The sequence below is a fragment of the Mustela lutreola genome, chromosome X, assembly GCF_030435805.1.
Source record: "Mustela lutreola isolate mMusLut2 chromosome X, mMusLut2.pri, whole genome shotgun sequence".
NCBI classification, from domain to species: domain Eukaryota; kingdom Metazoa; phylum Chordata; class Mammalia; order Carnivora; family Mustelidae; genus Mustela; species Mustela lutreola.
Genome location: NC_081308.1, coordinates 25,243,526 through 25,265,883, shown reverse-complemented (window position 1 = coordinate 25,265,883; position 22,358 = coordinate 25,243,526). Strand labels below are relative to the sequence as shown.

At 38.0% G+C, this 22,358-nt stretch overlaps 1 protein-coding gene across 1 annotated transcript in view; it reads right to left on the bottom strand.

Moving 5' to 3' along the window:
* The window catches only part of IL1RAPL1 (interleukin 1 receptor accessory protein like 1), a 761,161-nt gene that overhangs the window by 62,457 nt on the left and 676,346 nt on the right, over positions 1-22,358 (bottom strand). The gene's annotated exons all lie outside the window — the stretch shown is intronic.

The following is a 22,358-nucleotide window of genomic DNA, read 5'->3' as shown; positions in this document are numbered from 1 at the left end:
CTCATGTTTTTACGTGATTAGATTTAAGTTATGAATTATTGGGAATGATACCACAGAGGTGATGTGCCCTTCTCAATGTATAGTATCAGAGGGTACAGAATGTTAGTAATGACAGGATTTCACAGGGCAGTTAGAAGGTGTTTCTTAGTCCTTAATGCAGGAAATGGAAAGGAAACAGAATCGATGTGAAAAAGAAGGAACTGTAAATCCAGGAGCACCTAAAAATTTTATTAACACGTTTTTGCTATATATGGAGTAATGTTCTAATTAAGGAAACTAACATATGCTCAGGTAGAAATGTACATTTTAAAAAACAAACGAAGAACTCATGAGAGTAAATACTTGGGATTTTTATTAGATATAAAATCAATGATGCTACTGTGGAGATTAGTTTCTTTTAACATGCTACTCAGGAGAAACCACTGTAATGATGAAGACAGATTGGTTGATTACTTAATAAGGTATGTGGAAGTCCCTGACTAAAAGGCAGAAGTGAATTTAATACCCGTGAAAGTAAGGTCTATTTCTGGACAGATTAGACCATTCTGCATTTACTTGGTTCCCCCAAGCCTTGGCTGGCATCAGAGAACTGAAATATTCCTGTACATGAAGTTTTAAGATCCTGGTGCCTCCAAGTCGAGTCAGAAAATGGGCAACAAGATGGGAAGCCATAAGGGCCTACTCCAGCTTGGACTGGGACAAAGAAACTCTTAGGGTATGTAGAGTGCCAAGAGTGAGTTGCCCCAAGATGGGCCGCTTTGGCATACTGATTATTTTAAATAAAAATTACTTAAGAGACAGCCCATACAAGAAGGACATTCCTCTGTGTCCAGCCCATACAAGAAGATCTTCCTCTGTGTTGGTGAAAGCACAACATGAATCTCCCAAGTGAAAGGTCCCCTTCCTGAACCAGAAAGTAAAGAAGACACCCTTATCGCCAGAGACCGAGTTAGAGCTGTAAGAACAACCCTCGTTAACTTTTTACCTATGTTCAACTGAAGCCCAAATCTGTTTAGAATTCCTTACTAACTGAAGTTTTCAGAGTTAAATTTTCTTTGTCCTGTCAATTTCTCACAGATTTATTGGATCTTTGTCTAAAAATTATAAAAGCTAAGCATGATACGCTCTAGTTCCATCCATGTTGTTGCAAATGGCAAGATTTCATTTCTTTTGATGGCTGCATAGTATTCCATTGTGTATATATACCACATCTTCTTGATCCATTCATCTGTTGATGGACATCTAGGTTCTTTCCATAGTTTGGCTATTGTGGACATTGCTGCTATAAACATTCGGGTGCATGTGTCCCTTTGGATCACTACATTTGTATCTTTAGGGTAAATACCCAATAGTGCAATTGCTGGGTCATAGGGCTTAGCGAAATAAGTCAAGCAGAGAAAGACAACTATCATATGATCTCCCTGATATGAGGAAGTGGTGATGCAACATGGAGGCTTAAGTGGGTAGAAGAATAAATGAAACAAGATGGGATTGGGAGGGAGACAAACCATAAGTGACTCTTAATCTCACAAAACAAACTGAGGGTTGCCGGGGGGAGGGGGTTGGGGAGAAGGGGGTGGGATTATGGACATTGGGGAGGGTATGTGATTTGGTGAGTGCTGTGAAGTGAGTAAACCTGGTGATTCACAGACCTGGGGATAAAAATATATGTATATAAAAAATATATGTTTATAAAAAATAAAAAATTAAAAAAAAAATTATAAAAGCTACCTGCCTTGGTCATTTCTTTAGGAATCAATTTCATTATTGGGCCTCCATGAGCACATAATAAAACTGGGTATTTTTTCTCCTGTGAATCTGTCTCATACCAATTCCTAGTCCAGCAGGAAGACTTTTTGAGTGGTAGAGAAAGAATTTTTCCTTTCCCTCAGGTACTATAAGAGTGGATGAAAGCTGAGCACCAGTGACACCTTCTTTTGCATCTGAAGCAAGCAGATTTTCTCAATTTCATAGATTCTTGAAAAGATTCTCAAGGACACTGACAACTAAATGACCTTAAAGTGCAAAGAAGGAGAGTCCTAAAGACTGGAAACCTCAGAGCTAAGTTATGAGTTAATAGTGGACATCTCCTGAAATTGTGCTTATGAGTGACTGCATATCTGATAAAAAGTTATATCCAAAATATATAAAGAACTTACAATACTTAATACCTCCCCAAAATAATCCAATAAAAAATGGACAGTAGAGATGAACAGCCATTTCTCCAAAGAAGACATGTAGATGGCCAACAGACACATGAAAAGATGCTCACCATCACTGATCGTCAGGGAAATAGAAATCATGACTATAATGAAATATCACCTCACACTTGTCAGAATGGCTAAAATCCACAACACAAGAAACAAGAGGCATGGATGTGGAGAAAGGGGAATGCTCTTGTACTGCTGGTGGTCACGCAAGCTGATATAGCCACTATGGAAAACAGTATGGTGGTTCCTCAAAAAGTTAAAAATAGAAATACCAGCAACTGCACCATTAGGTATTTACCCAAAGAATACGAAATATTAACTCAAAGGGATATATGCACCCCAGTGTTTTCATTGACTGATGGATGGATAAAGAACATGCAGCATATATAAAAAACAGAATATTACTCAGTTTTAAAGAATGACAGCTTGTCATTTGCAATCACATGGACAGAGTTTGAGTATTATGTTAAGCAAAATAAGTCAGTCAGAGAAATACAAATACCATATGATTTCACTCATACGTGGAATTTAAGAAAGGAAACAATCATAGGGGAAAAAAAAGAGAGGCAAACCAAGAAACGGACTCTTAACTCTAGAGAACAAACTGCTGGTTACCAGAAGGGAGGTGGATGAGGGGATGCGTGAAACAGGTGATGTGGACTAAGGAGGGTGCTTGTGGTGAGCACCAGGTGATGTCTGGAGGTGTTGAATCACTATATTATACACCTGAAACTAATATTACACTGTAAGTTAACTAATTGGAATTCAAATAAAAACTTAAAAAAATAAATTCTATTCTTCAAGTTCTACAATAAGAACATTTTTATTGGATAAAATTAATATCATTATCGTAACTATGTCCATTGTATAAGAACGATTTGTAAATAAATTCTTGCTTATCTAATACTTCTAAGATGACGTGATAGAGCTTTCTCCTTTTATCTCTGTTTATGTCTGCATATTCTCCAAGTAAGTGATACCTCATGGATTTTGAACCTATATACATTAGTGACAAGAAAATCCAGAAAACGTCTACAAGCTTTTAAGAGGCAAAACGGAGCTTCAAGTAGGTTACAAAATAGATAATTGAAGGTCAATCTTATTGACTGGAAATGAACTGTGGGTTTCTATGGGAAGTGTCAATCCAATGTTACAAAACAATTTAAAATCTAATATTCTTTGCTTCTGCCTTTTTATAAGAGGGCCAGCTTTTATGCAGCTGAACTACCTGTTACAGAGTCAAGATAGTCATGTATTCAACAGTAAATCTCAAAATACTACCTGGTGTGATGATTAACATCACATGTCAACAGAATCAACATATATTACAGAGTTTTCAATTTGTATATATATCAATAATTTACATAATCTGTCTTTCAAGAGATCAAGTTTTAGGGTTTTTTTTTACATTTTTAAAATATTTTATTTATTTTTATTTTTTTTTAAGATTTTATTTATTTATTTGACAGAGAGAAAGATCACAAGTAGGCAGAGAGGCAGGCAGAGAAAGAGGGGGAAGCAGGCTCCCTGCTGAGCAGAGAGCCAGATGTGGGACTCGATCCTACAGGACCCTGAGATCATGACCTGAGCCAAAGGCAGAGGCTTAACCCACTGAGCCACCCAGGTGCCCCAAGTTTTAGTTTTTAGATAGGAGTAAGTGACTGGAACTCATACATAGAAATCTCCAGAAACTGCCTAATTTCCCATTACAGTTTTACTAAATATGGAGGTTTATAAATAATGATCATGCCATTAGCAACTCAGCTTGATATTAGTTAGCAGAGAGGTGAACGGAATCTCTCAGTGAGATCAGAATTTGTCTTTCCTGTCACTATCCCACCTTCCCAGAGAAAGTGATTTTTCCATACCTAATTCTTTATGTCTCTCATTTGCAAACTTTGTGCTGCCACACCTAGGAAATGGCTACTGCACCCATCATGAGGAATGATTTGCTTTCTCAGTCATCTTTGCTCATCTGATCTTTCGCTACCTACCTTGCCTTGAGCGCCGGTACTGGAGTTATCTGCAGTGTTATAGGGACACCTAGGGGAAATCTAAGCAGACTTGGCCTGGGCTTGCTGTGGGTCAAATAGTGGAATTCATGGAAGGAATAAAAAAGAGGGTGGAAGGAAAAACAGAAAAGCACTCCAGGCTGAGAGAAAATAGCATGAATGAAAGAATACCAAGGAACTTTGGAGGAAATAAATAACTTTGGAAGGACTGAAGCTCAAGTGTATGTGGGGATGGGGATTGGAGCACTGACTAGACCAGAGCAGTGGCAGCCCTATCCAACTCCATGGAGGCCATGTTGAAGAGTTGGGCCTTCCATTTAAAGGCATAAAGATAAAAAATAGCTGGGTAAGCTGGGGAAAGGTTTCAAGTAGGAGACTGACATAATCACATCTGAATTCTAAGGAAATCACTCTTACTGTATTTGCAAAACTGGGATTGAATCATGTGATGTCCAAGTTTTCGTGTCCGAGAGACCACCAAGGAGCCAACACCGATGCAATCACACGAGGGTTGATTTTACAAGCTTAAGCTTGGGCCCAAGTATACCTGACTCTGCGGAGTAGGGACTTGGACCCTGAGGCTAGTTAAGGCAGGGCTTTTTTTTGGGTCATTACAAGAGGCTTTTGCGGGAGGAGGAGGAGAAGTTTCAGACTTTTCTGCAGTAAGCTGATTAGCTGTTGCCTGGGTGTTGCAGGGTGAGGTACTTTCTAAAGTTTTCTGAACTAAAGCGGGGGGGGGGGGGGTCCCTGGAACTTAAGTACAGTAGGGGAAAGTTCAGCCCTTGGGCCTGAGATGGCTGCCAAAGCTAAGATGGCTGTGCTTGTGCTAATGCTAAACTCGAGGTGGGATGGCCTTAATTTCCTTGGCCTCCACAGATCAGAGGGAAGAAAGAAGGATTTAGAATGTTACAATACTTCAGGATCACATAAGGAACAGTTTTCGCAAAGCTTGGATTATTTCCACATAATTTCTTAAAAGGTGATAGCAGTGACTATAGATCACTATGCTCTTTATCAATATGATAGGACACCTTTCAAAGTGGAGATTAAATAGAAAGCCTGATAAGGTGGAAAAGCATACTTTTTATTTTTTAAATTTACATGCATCAGTACGTGTGTAGGGGGAAGACAGAGAGAGAGAGAGAGGTAGACTGGGGCATTGCCAGCCGCTTCTCAATGCAATCAGGACAGAAAGTCAACTTGAGCAGAGCTCTGTTCCGTGAATAGATTTTTGAGTGTGATTTCTTTCAATTATACTTACTTGTGTGGCTGCACAAAAGGAGACCATGCTCCTTCTTAAGCACAGCTATGCTCACAGGAAAGGACAGTAGAAGCCAGTGAAGTCAGTCCTGAGAGAATGACTTCACTGTGCCAGGTAAAGTGCCAGGTAAAGTCCCGCTCACACCTGAGCCTCCCCAAGTGCCTAAGTGTTGGGGAGGAAAGCTGTGTCCATCCAGTAAGTACTGTTCTTTTTAGAAGTGATGGCCAGGGTGCCTGGGTGGCTCAGTGGGTTAAGCCTTTGCCTTTGGCTCAGGTCATGATCTCAAGATCCTGGGATCAAGCCAGGGAGCCTGCTTCCCCCTCTCTCTCTGCCTGCCTCTCTGCCCACTTGTGATTTCTCGATCAAATAAATAAAATCTTAAAAAACTAAGAAATGGTGGCTCATCACAGGAGTGTCAAGGAACTGTGACTTTGGGCCCCCAGTGTGTATTATCTATGTTTGAAAGTAGGAATAAAGGACTATCATCCCTTCCTGTCAGGTCGAATAAGAACTGAGAGGTGATGGAAATTCCTGGAGCAAGGAGGGACCTGGGGAGAGATGATGTACTTGCACCCAATAAGGGCAGATGGGAAAATTAGGAAAATAGAATGGGGAGATTTTATTTAGGGTATTAGGCAGTTGGGAAATAGGAATTAAGAAATTCAAAATGACACCACTGTGTTTATATCTTAGGTTGAGGAAGCAGGACGTGTCTGTTATTTACAAGTTTTTAGCATCTGAGTTCTAGGAGCAGTCCATCAATGATTCATTTCACATTCTCATGCTTTTTAACATTATATTATTTGCTTTAAATTTGTCTCATTTCCATTTCTTCCAAAAGTATGACTTGGCTTTTCTAGAAATAGTCATTCTGTTTTTTCTCCTCCCATAGCCCTTAGGACATATCTGTATTTTATGATAATATATTCCTTCCAATATCTGGTTTGTTTGCATGCCTAACCCAGCAACTAGAGTATTTATTCCCCAGAGGCAGAAATTATATGTGTATTTACCTTTTTGTATTACTAGGACCCATTACAGTGTCTTGAATGTGTTAGAAACTCAATAAATACTTTGAAATTAATAACCTGCTTAATATCTCTTGCACTTGCATTTTCCCTTGGTTCCTTTCTTTCAAAGCTTCATTAATTAAAGGTTACATGTCTCCATCCTATCTCAACAGGCCCAGTCTGTCTTGTAAACTAGCCTCCAACATTGCAAATGCAGAGCCTCCTCATTCAGATGTTATTTCACTTGAGGGCTGGAGCTGCTTCATACCAGCTTGTAGGAATCAGTTACTACAGTTTTCAGAAATTCTGTAAGTAGGTTGTTAAAAATCAAATGATGGAAACTTATAATGAGCTACACTGTATTTCTTTTTTAAAGATTTTATTTATTTGAGAGAGAGAGAGAGAGAGAGCATGAGCAGGGGGAGGATCAGAGGGAGAAGCAGACTGCAGGCTGAACAGGGATCTGACTTGGCTCCATCCCAGAACCCTGGGATCATGACCTGAGCTGAAGGCAGATGCTTAACTTACTGTGCCACCCAGGTGCCCCTTAATTTTACTGAATTAAAAACAAAGGTCTTGGGGCGCCTGGGTGGCTTAGTGGGTTAAAGCCTCTGCCTTCAGCTCCGGTCGTGATCCCAGGGTCCTGGGATGGAGCCCCACATCGGGCTCTCTGCCCAGCAGGGTGCCTGCTTCCTTTCCTCTCTCTCTGCCTGCCTCTCTGCCTACTTGTGATCTCTGTCTGTCAAATAAATAAATAAAATCTTTAAAAAAAAAAAAAACCAAGGTCTTAGACATTCAAAACTCAAAAACTTAATTTTGTTGCTACAGTATTCATCTATAGTATTTGTATGGCAGAAATACTATATAATAGTTTGCCACTGCACATCTTTTCCCAACTGCACATTTAGTGACATTACATTGGTAGCTGGCTATCAGCCATGGTGGGAGTATTTACCCCATAAATCGCCAAATGGTACTAATCATCCTATGATTTATTGTTTTGTTGCCTGTCTATGCTTAAGACAACATGGAGAAAATGTTAATAATGTAGATTAAACTTCAAAGCATCATGTCTATAGCTGTTAGATTGGTAAAAGCACAAACACAAAAATTCCTCTAATATCCAAAAACTATAATCTGATTCAGCAAAAACAAAAAACAAAAAACAAACTTGCTTACATCGTTGATGAACAAATAAAGTTCTGACATATATCTCCAATATCTCCCTCTTATCTGTCAATGTAAATTAAAGTATCAAAACCACTTAGATGTCAGAATTACACTTGGAGAACCAATGGTTAAACATTTACCAGCACACCACTCTCTTTAAAATTGTTCTCTCAGGGCACCTGGGTGGCTCAGTGGGTTAAGCCGCTGCCTTCGGCTCAGGTCATGATCTCAGGGTCCTGGGATCGAGTCCCGCATCGGGCTCTCTGCTTGGCAGGGAGCCTGCTTCCCTCTCTCTCTCTCTCTCTGCCTACCTCTCCATCTACTTGTGATTTCTCTCTGTCAAATAAATAAATAAAATCTTTGAAAAAAAAATCCGTTCTCTCAGAGTGCCTGGGTGGCTCAGTCGGTTAAGCATCAGACTCTTTGTTTTGGGGCCTTCCTCATATAGTAGTAGGGGACAGCATGTGGACGGGCCAAACAAAGAACAAAATGTACTGATTTTTGTAAACTCTTTTAAAAATAATAAATTGGATACATTTAAGTTGGATAATGCCATGATTTTGTACACACACATATACACACATGTAGTGAGATGATTACTACAGTCTGGCTAATTAACATATCGTTTCCTCACAGTTGCTTTTCTTTTCTTTTAAAGATTTTATTTATTTATTTGGCACAGAGAGAGACAATGAGAGAGGGAATACCAGCAGGGGGAGTGGGAGAGGGAGAAGGCTTCCCACAGAGCAGGGAGCCTGATGTGGGTCTCAATCCCGGGACCCCAGGACCATGACTGGAGCCAAAAACAGACACTTAATGACTGAGCCACCCAAGTGTCCCTCACAGTTACTTTTCTATTTTTTTTTTGTGGTGACAGCACCTGGAATCTACTCTCTTAGCATATGTCCAGCATTCAGTATAGTATTTTTAACTATATATATAGTTATACATATAACTATATATAATATTTTAACTATAGTCATCATACTGTGCATTAGATCTCTAGACTTGTTCATCTTAAATAATGGCAACTTTGCAACCACTGTTCTACTCTTTCCTTTTATGTACATGGCTTTTTTACATTCCACATGTAAGTGAGATCATGCAGTTTTTTTCTTTCTGTATCTGGCTTATTTCACTTAGTGTAATGTTTTCCAGGCTGATCCATGTGGCTGAAAATGGCAGGATCTCCTTTTTTTTTTTTTTTTAAGAGTTTATTTATTTATTTGCCAGAGAGAAAGAGATCACAACTGGGCAGAGAGGCAGGAAGAAGGAGAGGGGGAAGCAGGCTCCCCGCTGAGCAGAGAGCCCAACTCAGGGCTCTATCCCTGGACCCTGAGTTCATGACCTAAGCCAAAGGCAGAGGCTCAACTCACTGAGCCACCCAAGTGCTCCAGGATATCCTTTTTTTTTTTTTTTAAGATTATTTATTTATTTGACAGAGATTACAAGTAGGCAGAGAGGCAGGCAGAGAGAGGAGGAAGCAGGCTTCCTGCTGAGCAGAGAGCCTGATGTGGGGCTCGATCCCAGGACCCCGGGATCATGACCTGAGCCGAAGGCAGAGGCTTTAACCCACTGAGCCACCCAGGTGCCCCCAGGATATCCTTTTTTAAAGCTGAATAAATTCCACTATGTGTAAGTACATATCTATATATCTGATTCAGCAAAAAACCTGAATATATATATACATATAGGTGTGTGTGTGTACATATACACACACACACACTCACAATTACTTAATCCATTCATCCATCAATGGGCACTTAGGTTGTTTCCACATCTTGGCTATTGTGAATGGCTAATAAGTATATGATTCCCTAATCATCAGGGAAATGCAAATCAAAACCACAACGAGATATTACCCCACAGCTTTTAGGATGGCTATTTGATATATATATATATATATGTAAAAATAAATAACATATGTTGACAAGGATGGAGAGAAAAGGGAACTCTTTTTTACTCTGTTGGTGGGAATGTAAATTGGTACAGACATTATGGAAAAACAGTATGGAGTCTACTTAAAAAATCAAAAACAGAATTATCATCCAGCAATCCTTCTTCTGAATATATTCCCAAAGGAAATGAAATCACTACCTGGAAGAGATATCTGTACTCCTATGTTCATTGCAAAATGTACTTTAAAACAACAATAAAAGTAACATGATTTTTGTCCCTCTGGCAGAGACAGCACTTCGGAATTAATTATAATGCTCAGAAATGGTACCAGACTTAATGACAGGCAATGAGTTATCAGAATTGAATTATGGTCTGGAAACAAATATTAATTTCATGACACAACAAAAAATTGGGGTTTATTAAATAGTTAAATATTATTATAGAACAAATAAAAAGGAGAAAATTTATTATTTTATAAATCTGTGGAGGAAAAATAATTTCTTAGAATTAATCTAGAAATTACAAGCAGGTTCAAAATTGACTATTTGAATATATAATTCGTAAAATTTCAGTAGAATAGAAAAAAATCCAAAGAAAACTAAGACAACAGAGAATTATTATAAATTTTTCTTTATTGTGTTTGCTACCTAATGTGTGACTGAATATGTTTTCAATTAAAAACAAAAAACAATATAGAAGCTTTAACATAGTACCTATGAAGGTCATTAATAGAGTAATATTCCAGATATTCAACTTGAAAACAATGATAGCCAGATTTTAACAGAATCTAGAGGAAAAGTTATTAGTGTTGCAACTCCTAATACTACCCTTAACCTTGTTTATTTTTGTAAATTTCCACTGAGTTTCATGCCAAGTTCTCTGTTATACTCCTAGATCTTCTATAATATCATTTCATTTAGACAAATATGTCTTCAGATTTTACATTTTTTTCTTACTTCAGTTAAGCCAGTGAGTTTCATACATTTCCCAAAAATCTTACCCCCCGCCCCCGCCACCAGATTTTGACTCAGCAACTCTGGAGGGTTATAAGGATTTTCATTTTTAACAAGCACTCCCAGGTGATTGTTTCGCGAGTGGTTACAGCTAAGTGTCTGGAACAATTTCTTTTCACCTTGGACTTTGATTGAAGTACAATTGGGGCTCAGAGAAGCAACAAGATTGAAAAACATTTAGGCAGGGCCTTCAAGCAGGGAGAGAGGACAGGGAGGCTAGGGAAGAGGAAAGATGGGTTCATAATAATGACAGTGGTGGGGAGAGGGGTAGCTGGTATAGACGACAAGTAGGAAGTACAACTGAGTCACTGACGACGGGATCCAAGGTACAGAAATACATTTTCTTCCCTAAGTACTGTAGGAAAAGATTTGTGTTTCAGTGGAAAAACTACTCATTTATCTACTGTACACTTTCCTGGGTTATCAGATTCTAGTTCTTCACTGTCTTTCAGCTACTTTTCAACTCTGTAAATTGTTGGTAACGGATATGCAAATGCTCTCATGTCAGGTAGTGATTTAATTGACTTCATTTCCCCTCTGCTCTCCTAGTTCCTTTCTACCCCCAAACCAGGGAAAAATCAATTTTTTCTTTACTTGGAATTCATCTCAACATTCCTCTATTCTGCATAATCTGATGTTTTAAATTACCTTTGAACTGGTTACCACATCTGCTTGGCTTCTTTTTCATATCATATGAACAAAATTTCTCTAACATGAATGAAAGTCATGATTATATATATTTCTGAAAGTTATCTGTCAACAGGAATACAATACATTGCTTATCACTGCCATTAAAGGAATTGATGCATGATACAACTCTGACATTTCTTTGATTACTGAAGGATTTTTTTTTTCAGGTTTTACTTATTTATTTGACAGAAAGAGACCACAAGTAGGCAGAAAGGCAGGCATTGAGAGAGAGAGAGGGAAGCAGGCTCCCTGCCAAGCAGAGAGCCCGATGCGAGACTCGATCCCAGGACCCTGAGATCATGACCTGAACCAAAGGCAGCAGCTTAACCCACTGAGCCACCCAGGCGCCCCGATTACTGAAGGATTTCATGAACATTTTCCTTATCCTTTTTTTTTTCCAATGTAAGAATCAGCAATGTAAATTTATCTTTACTCTGTGAAGACTATTTAACTTGTTATCAATAGAAACTCCATCTTTTCTGTCTTTTGGTCTCTAATTTGCTACTAATATAAAGTCTCTGGTAACACATTTCTAGCTCATGATTCAGAGACTCAAGCACCACAGTTCTTTCTTTCCCTCTTCCATTTAGATATTGAAAAAACACCTTCAGTCTCATCTCTGAAACCCAATTGATAGCGCTAATGCTATTTACTACACTTAGCCAGATATAAAGGAAATTATCATCAGAATTTCCCAAGTTACAGAGAAGAGAGAGACACATTAATTTAATTTTCCTCTCAATTTTGTTACTTTGTTTTCCTTCAAATAATAAGAGAAAAATTTAAGCTATGGCCTAGGGAGTCACGCACATCAAATATCAGTCAGCCAGGGCTGGAATCCTGAAGATAATGGTATTCTTGCTGTCTCAAGTTAATATCTGTAAAAGCTACAGTAAAATGCACTAAATGCTTTTGCTGCCTTCTTGGTAGAAAGGTGCTCTGTCAGCCCAATCTTACTAGGTTCAGAAGGAAGCATTTGAAAATTGATCATAAAAAATCATTTGCTATGTAAAATGAGAACAATGCTTGTCATTGGACAGGCTTTCAAGCAGGCCAGTGTGAAGGGGCCTTAAAGGAAAAATAATACGTTTTCCCTTCAACCAGTGGATTCCGATAGGCAGCAGGGACACTTGTTATTCAGGGCAACCTTTCTAATTAGGTATCATTTGGCCACTTCTAATACTGCTGAGAACAAAGACTTTCTCTCCACTAGAGGACACCCTCTAACATTGAAAAATAAAAAACTCCTTTTAATTAAAAAGAAAATTTCTTTTCTAATTAAAAACATCAACACCCAGAGATCTTACTCAGAATTAGGAAATGGTGAGCATTTTCTTCTTTTTTTTTTCTTTGCCATGTGTCAAACACCATTTATTTTCTCATTTAATCATTAAAACACCTCTTGATTCCAGGGAAATTAATATATCCTAACTTAGTTGAGAGTGAACTGTTAAAGGTCTCCCATATTGACAGAAAATTCTGTGGAGGGGAATAAGAGATTTAGCCAATAAATTTCTCAAATTTTCTGGGAGGTGCATAGAACATAACCAGATATTCTTTTATATTTTATATACATAAAGTTGTGATCTGTGTGGGTTTTTGTTTGTTTTTGCTAGCCCAATGTCCCTTTTTCTGGTAAACTAAGTCCTAACCTCCTCACCTGAGAGAACTGCTTTCCCAAGCCTCAGGCAATCATAGTACCCTATCTTCTTGGTTATGGTGACTGATATTACTGTAGCTAGTGGCTGGCTACAGTGGTTGGTATGTGACCCAAATGCCAACAATCAGAATCTTTCCCTACTTCAATAGGAAGCCCAAGACCATTCCTTTAAAAAACAAGGTAAAACTGGTATATAGCTTTATATGTTTCAGGTTTTCATTATAATTGGACATCTGTATATACTACAAAGTGATCACCACCAGAAGTCGAGTCCATCACTGTGCAATGAATTCCCTTCACCCATTAAGCGCATCCCCAACCTCCTTCCCCTCTGATGACCACCAATTTATTCTAAGTGTGCGTATTATTTTCTTTGTTCATTTGTTTTTCTTTTTTACATATCATATATGAGTGAAATGATATAGTATTTGCCTTTGTCCATCTGACTTAACTCACCTAGCCTATTACCCTCAAGGTTCATCTATGTTCTTGCAAATGGCAAGATTTCATTCATCTTTATAGTTAGTTGTTTAGTATTTTATTATATATGTATATGTCTGTATTTATACTTATTATATACATAACCCCTTTATCCATTCATTCATTGATGAATACCCAATCTTCTTGAATTTGCCGAGAATTGCTTTGTGGCCTAACATGTGATCTACACTGGAAAATGTTCCATGTGCACTTCAGAAGACTTCGTATTCTACTGTCTTTGGATGGAATATTGTATTTAATGAGTCCATCTGATGTAATGTGTCCTTTAAAGCCAATGTTTCCTCATTGATTTTCTGTTTAAATGATCTATCCAATGATATGACACAAGTGAGGTGTTAAAGTCCCCTCTTATTGTATTGCTGTCTGTATCTCCCATGAGGTACATTAATATTGCTTTAAATATTTTGGTGCTTCTATGTTGGGTGCACATATATTTACAGAGGTTATATTCTCTTCCTAGATTGGCCTTCTTTATCATTAGTAATAATCTTCTTTGTTTATTTTTAATCTTTGTTTTAAAGTCTATTTGTCTGATATGAATGTATCTATAGCACTCTTCTTTTTGTTTTCATTTGTATGAAATACCTTTTTCCATCTCTTCCCTTTCAGTCAGTGTGTGTCCTTCTGAAGTGAGTCTCGTGTTGGCAGCATAGGGGTGGGTCTTGTTTTTTAAATTTATTTAGCTTCTCCATGTCTTTTGATTTGATTTGAATTCAATTCATTCACATTTAAAGTAATTACTGATATGTACGTAATTACTGCCATTTGGTTAATATTTTTCTGGCTGTTTTTATAGTTTCTCTCTGTTCCTTTCTTCTCCCCTTCTCTCTTACCCTGTGGTGTGAGAGCTTTCTTTAGTGTTACATTTTGATTCCTTTCTCATTTTCTTTTGTGTTTTTACTATAAGTTTTAACTTTATGGTTGCTGTGACATTTTCATATAACATCCTATGTATATATATTATGTATATAATGGTCAGTTTTAAGTTGATAAGAACTTAAAATTGAATACATTCTAAACTTTATATTTTTAACTCCCTACTTTTCACATATTTTTATTTTATGCACCCCTGAACTAATTATTATAGTCTTACTTTTACTGTTTTTGTCTTTTAATCCTCATACTTGTTTTATAAGTCATTGACTCACTATTTATACTATATATTTACCTTTTACAGTTAGAATTTTACATGTGCATTGTTCCTTGTTCTTAATTAGTGTCTTTTCTTTTCAGCTTAAAAAAGTCCCTTTAAGGGTACCTGGGTGGCTCAGATGGTTAAGTATCTGCCTTAGGCTCAGGTCATGGTCCCAGGGTCCTGGGATTGAGTCCAGCATCAGGCTCCCTGCTTGGTGGGGAGTTTGCTTCTCTTTCTCCCTCTCTTCCAGCTTGTTCTCTGGCTTACTCTCTCTCTCCAAAAAATAAAATAAAATAAAATCTTAAAAAAAAAACAACCCATCCCTTTAACATTTTTTGTAAGACCAGTTTAGGGGTGATGAAGTCCTTTAGGTTTTATCTGGAAAATGCTTTTTTTAAAGGTTGATTTTATTTATTTATTTATTTATCAAGAGAGTGTGAATGAGAGTAGGGGCGGAGAGAGAGAGAGAGAGAATCTTACACAGACTTTGCATTGAGCGGGTAGCTGGACATGGGGTTCCATCTCTTGACCCTGAGATCATGACCTGAGCTCAAATGAAGAGTCAGACAGTTAACCAATTCTTAACCCACTGAGCCACCCAGGCGCCCCAACAGTTAACCAATTCTTAATGGCCACCCAGTTGCCTCTATCTCGAAAACTCTTAATCTCCCCTTTAATTCTGAATAATAACCTTGCTGGGTAGAGAATTCTTGGTTGAAAGTTTTTTTTTCTTTTAGCACTTGAAATATTTCATGTCACTTTTTTTTTTCCTGGACTGCAAAGTTCTGCTGAAAAATCCACTGACAGCCTTATGGGATTTCCTTTGTACATAACAATTTATTCTCTTGCCACTTTTAAAATTCTCTCTTTAATGTCAGCATTTTAGTTATACTGTGTCTTGTTGTGGCTTTCTTTGGGTTCACATTTTTTGGAACTCTCTGGGCTTCCTGGACATGGATGTCTCTGTCCTTCCCCAGATGAGGGAAAATTTCAGCCATTATTTCCTCAAAGAACTTTTCTGGATCTTTCTCTCTCTTTTCTCTTTTGGGGACACCTAAATGTGAATAATATTTTACATGATGTTGCTCCAATGGTTCCTTTAAGCTAGCTTCACTTTTTAAAATTCTTTTTTGTTTTTCCTGCTCTGCCTGAGTGAATTCCACTGTTTTGTCTTCCAGCTTGATGATCCATTCTTCTGCTTCACCCAGACTGTGGTGAACCAGCTAGTGTATTTTTCAATTCAGTTATTGCATTCTTCAGTTTTGTAACTTCCATTTGGTACTTTGTTACATTTTCTATCTCTGTTGATGTTCTGTGTTCATCCAGTCTCCTGAATTTGGTGAGCATTTTTATAACCATTACTTTGAACTCTTTATCAGATAGGTTGCTTATCTCTGTTTCATTTAGGTCTTTTTCTTTGGTTTCTTTTCTTGATCTTTTATTTGGAATATATTGCTCTGCCTCCTCATTTTGCCTGCGCCTCTTTGTTTCTACGTATTATGCAAATCAGCTACCTCTCCTAGTCTTGAAGGAGTGGTCTTATGTAGGTGATGTCCCATGGCACAGAAGTGCTATCCTCCTTGGCCACCATAGCCAGGGGCTCAAGAGGTTTCCTCTGTGTGAGCCGCATGTGCCCACCTGCTGTGGTGAAGCTGTGGCTGTGGTGTAAGGGTGAAAGGGACTCTTGCTCAGCCCAGTGGTAACACATGACAGTGATTCAGGGGTGGGCTGGTCCCTCAATGGGGCATGACCTTTGCTAACAAGTCAGTGGGGAGAGTTTCAAAATGATACTTGGTAGCACCAACGTTAACAAGTTAGAAAGAGATCATAAAAATGATGCCCAGTGATCCAAAATGACATTTGCCAGTGTCTCTGTCTCTTGAGAGAATGCCATGAAGTTTCTTTCTTTTGGGCAGATACTTTAATATTAGTAAGTGGGTCTTCTTCACATATGGTCTAGGTACTTTTCAAGCTGGTATTTTTGTCTGGGTCCCATGGCAGGTGAGTCTATGTGTGAGCCCTTTTAGAGCAGATTTCCCACTCCTTAAAGTTCTATGATTTTCCTGAATGTAATCCCCTTGGTTTTCAAAGCCATGTGTTTTGGGGGCTCATCTCTCTTGTGCAAGATTTAGAAGTTGGGGTGCCTGATAGAGGACAGACCCCTTGTTTCTCAGGAAAAATATTCCATATTTTGGAGATCTCTCCTGATTGTACATTGCTGTGCCTAGACTTTTTGTTTGTTTGTTTGTTTGTTTGTTTTATGATACCTAGTTTTTGCTCTTCCTATCTGTTTTGATGCTGCCCTCATCCTTTGTTGTGGAAGCTCTGTTTATATAGTTCTTAGTCTTTTTTGGAGGAAATTATTTTATATGTAGCTGTACATCTGTTGTACCCATGGGAGAAGGTGAGTTCAGGATCTTCCTATGCCACCATCTTGAACCCTCCTCTCATGAGCATTTTGTTCTTAAAAAAGATGTTAAGTGGTAGGGGAATTTTAATTTCATTTGCACCAGTAATCATGCATATTGCATGGTTATGGTAAAGATAAGTGTTTTGCCAGATTTTCCATGTAAGATAAAAGCAAAGTAGTTTACAGATCATATTTAACTTTTGTCATTGGTTACACTGAATGGATCCTCTTCCAGAAAGCTATATTTAGAAATGCAGACTCTTTCCCTGACTGCTACTACCACATACATACATGCACATGCACACACACACACACACACACACACACAAATAAAGAAAGTTCCTTTGGAACCTCCTCAAGACATTTTACCTACATAAGTATTAGGACCTATGGTATATAATAGTTGTCAGTTATCTACCCACAAACACTTTTTTTGGAAATCAGATATTTCTCTAATGATTCCAAAAGAAAGGAAAGAAATGCAAGGGGTACATTATAACAAGATCGTAGTTGAGAGTGTTATTCCTATAAGATGTAACAATGCTCAAATTTTAAGAGAACAAAATCACAGAAAAATAAGCCATTCATTTCTAAATTTGCTAACCATATTTTAGCTGTAGTGTCAGGTTTCTTTATGAACATTTATTTTGTACTATCTTCCAACATAACATATTTCTGTAGGTTTTAAGAACAAAGCAACTTATCTGGCTGGCAATAGATCATGAGAGGATCTAAGTAACCACAAACAGTTTGAAATTAATTAATACACATCCATAGTACACATGTAAGTGAGTGCTCACAAAATGTTACCAATTATTACTATTACTAGTATAACTATTTCTATGGGTCTTAACCTTTTCTATAAGCGATGACTTGCAGTTCATGCATCCGGTTAGATCAGATTATGACTTTCAGGAAGCTGAGGGCTATATGCAGGGATTCGGATAAATAGATGGGGGTACTTCCTAAACTAATGAGATGAAGAGGGACAGTAGCAAAACCCCTCCAGAATGGAGAGAAAAATCTCATGCATTTGAAAAGAAAGGGTGTACAAATGGGAAAATGATTACTGCATTTTGTTTTGATAGTTCACAGATGCTTATAAGGACTCAAACTATAGCTCCTGATGGCTGCCTTCTATTGGCACAATACAAACATTTATGGCATCTAGAACAATCTGTGGACACAGCTGAAGAAAGGAATTCATTAAGCATCAGTTAACATCTGGTGCCCTCTGATGACCTCACTCCTGAGAAAGTGTGATGTTGCAACCAAGTGCTGAGAAGATAAGTACTAGAGAAATGAAGGAGGTGTCTGATGAATGCTCAGTGGAAAAAATGTTCAGCTGCCAGGAAATGGATGTGCTCAAAAAGATTATTCAGAAACTCCTAGTGATGATAAAGGAGAGGAGATAGGGCCATTTTTGGATATTTCAAAAATTGAATTAAATTATACATAATGTAAAATTTACCATCTTAGGCAATTTTAAGTGTACAAGGAAGTAGGGTCATTTTTGCCCATCAGTGGAAGAGTAGATAGAAGAGACTTGTGGCTTGCTTTCTGACAAAGACATTAGAATTGCTTATAATTCTGTGCATTTCTAAAATTGTTTTGAGTCATTCACAAAGTAGACTTTCTTTTTTTTCATAATGCAGAAATTTTTAGGTTTTTATTGCTGAGCCTTTTATCAATCTCAAATTTTGGGGATTGCATCTTGATTAGACAAGTCTTTTACTTTTGCTCCATTAACTACACAGTCACTATACTAAATTCTTCAGGACTTCTTTCAACTCTTGTTGTACTTTCTCATCCTTCTACAGTCTCACATTTTTATTTACTTATTTGACAGAGATCACAAGTAGGCAGAGAGGCAGGCAGAGAGAGAGAGAGATGAAGCAGGCTCCCTGCTGAGCAGAGAGCCTGATGTGGGGCTCGATCCCAGGACCCTGAGATCATGACCTGAGCTGAAGGCAGAGGCTTTAACCCACTGAGCCACGCAGGCGCCCCTACAGTCTCACATTTTTAAAGCAAATTATTCCATTTCCAGCTTCCATGTATACTTCAATCAGCCATTAACAAACATAGAGAAAGCACTTTTCTGTGGTCAGTGGTGAACAAATTCTTTACACCTCAAGTATCACAAGTAGTTGACATAAGAAAAAAGGAAACAGAGGAGACTGTAGATTATGAATATGAAAAGAAGAACTGAGAGGGAAAGAAAAATGAAAAGGGGAGGAAGAAAGGGATATTAGTGGTGGTGGTGAAGGGTATTGAAATGTCACCAACAGTTTATTCAAATGTAACTGTTACATATAGGTTGCTGTTGTCCTCTTGAAGAGACCAGGTCCTGAAAATGCCTTTGTTTTTGGGTATTTATTTTTAATGTGATTAATCTATTTTTTTCAAAACCCTGGCTGATATCTACTAAGGTACAGATCACTTAGTGCCTCCCAGTGATTGTTATACCTCTTCCTGTTAGTCATATAACCCCCACGGCTATAGATGACATTTCTACTCTTGCCTTCCAGGTTGATATGGCCATATGACTGAGACTGGGCTAATGAGATGCAGGGAGAAGTCATGTGTGGTTGTCTCCTTTATGATGAAGCCTCATGCCCTGGACTTTACTTTTCCCTTTCCTATAGGCTGTGTTGGGTTCTGTGGTTCGTGGGGAGTCTGCTTGAGATTCTCTCCCTCTTCCTCTGTGAAGTCCCCTTCCCATGGTGTGATCTCTCTCTCTCTCAAATAAAACAAATCTTAAAAAGGGAGGGGATTGTTTTGCTGTTTCTTATGTGGACTGTGAAAGTTCCAATTCAAATTGCATTTTGCTGTCTCTGTTTTAGGGAAACAACCTCCCCCCCACCAAGTATCCTAACACTTAAGGTATTTTTTATTTTTATTTATTTATTTAAAGATTTTATTTATTTATTTGACAGAGAGAGATCATAAGTAGACAGAGCAGCAGGCAGAGAGAGAGGAGAAAGCAGGCTTCCTGCCAAGCAGAGAGCCTGATGCGGGACTCAATCCCAGGACCCTGAGATCATGACCTGAGCCGAAGGCAGAGGCTTTAACCCACTGAGCCACCCAGGCACCCTTAAGGTATTTTTAAAAAAATATTTATTCATTTATTAATAAGTAAAGCCTGATGCACGGCTGGATCTCACTACCCTAAGATCATGACCTGAGCTAAAATTGAAAGTAAGATGCTTAACAGACTGAGCCACCCTGGCACCCCTGTAACACTCAAGGTCTTTTTTTTTTTTTTAAGATTTTATTTATTTACTTGACAGACAGAGATCACAAGTAGGCAGAGAGACAGGCAGAGAGAGAGGCAGAGAGAGGGGGCCTGATGCGGGGCTCGATCCCAGGACCCTGAGACCATGACCTGAGCTGAAGGCAGAGGCTTAACCCTCTGAGCCACCCTAACACTCAAGGTCTTAAAGGGATAATTTAGATATGCACAAAGCTTGCTTTTCTTATGTTTAAAAAATATAAACCATAATTCTTAGGTTTATATAGCTTTCAAGGTTAATGAAATATTCTTTAGGAAGCTTCATAAGCTTGTAAAACACGGCTTGTGTAGGACATAATGATAGCTCATACATGATGTTTATTATTTAAAACGTGAATTAACATTCAGTGAACCCACTGTTTGTGTTTTCTTCATTCCTGACTAGAAGGCATTTCGTTAGTCAGCATTATATTAAAAGTATTCAGTGTAACTGCTGGTGTTTTCATACAGTGGTTTGCTCTGCTTGTCTTCCCCCATAGTAACTTAGCAAAATGCTTTAGAAAGCTTTTAAGCCTAAAATACACTATGAGTCTTGGTTTTTGGTCCACATTCCATAAAAGGAGAAAATGATAGCAGTTTGAAATGCCACAGAAACAGTTTAAATAATTGAAGCTGTAAAGGGGAGGGAATTTTCTGTGCCGAGGTGATCAGGGAGTTGCAGAAGTTGACAGCATTCATAGATATTTTCAATACTTAAGAAAAAATGCACTTTATTTTCATTTCTAGACTGTGACCAAAGCTACTTCTTTCAGTTATTTTCATTCTTGAAAAAGACAAGTTATTTCTCTTTAAAATCTGTACCTTCCTTTGCAATCCATTCTACAATTGGTATTTTTTTTAAAGATTTTATTTATTCATTTGACAGAGATCACAAGCAGGCAGAGAGTTAGGCAGGGAGAGAGAAGGAAGCAGTCTCCCCGCTGAGCAGAGAGCCCGATGTGGGGCTCGATCCCAGGACTCTGATACCATGACCCGAGCCGAAGGCAGAGGCCCAACCCACTGAGCCACCGAGGCGCCCCTACAATTGGTATTTTTAAAGTCACTTGAAAGTAACTCTGCTATTCAAAATTTCATCCCTCTTTCCTGATCATAAAACCTCACATTCAGGAGACACTCCCCCCCCCCCAAACACGTTTAAAAGTATTTTTATTGACTTTAAACATGCAATATCTTGACAAGCTATGACATTCTTCTTAATTTTCCCCCCTTTTTTGGGATCCTGATTTCACTTCTATAATTTCATCCTTCCTCAGTATTATTTTTACTCTTGGCCTTTATACTAAACTGGAATCTTACTATAATGTACACACACACAGACAGTGTTGGTCTGGTTACTCTTTTGTGAGCTATTGGGGTTTTTCACATGGCTTTTAATCACAAGTGCCTTCTGCAAAGCTTATGAGACACTGATCTAGAAGGTTTATAACCCTTAAGATGTCTTTAATAAAAGGGATTATAAAGTAGCATCTGAGACTTGTCAACATCTAATAAAGGTTATCACCTGAGAATCTCTACAGCTTTCTTATCTAAAGAAGGTATATGATTTTCTGAAGTCTATTTTTGTGCCCATCACTATTATAGCATGATTTTTAAATTTATGTTCTAATATTAGCAACCCTCTATGTGGAAAGTTGTAGAAGTAAATTAAAACAACTGAATCTTCTGGTCTATAGAAAAATGACCAATTAAATCATTTCATAAAGATGAATGCTTTCTCTAACATATTTACAGAGTAATCTATATTACTAGTATTCTATTTGTCATTATATTAATAAGCTTGCTTTTTCCCTTAACACTTAAATCTTGTGGACAATGCTCTTTATTATATCGAGTTGACACAGATAAAATATTGAAAGAGGTAAAACTCTGGGGATTTTCACAAAGTCCAAGGGAAAGGAAAGACTAAAGCCATTTGTTCACATCTGGATGATGTTTCACGGCATTTTAACTCCTTGATGCTGGCTGTTGGAATACCCTGCAATGGAAACCTAATGGCAAGCTTTGCTGACTGGATGTGCATTCTGAATCACTCTCACAGACTAATGAAAATACTCATTGATCTGATTAAGTTAATTGATCCAGTACTTTAATTTAG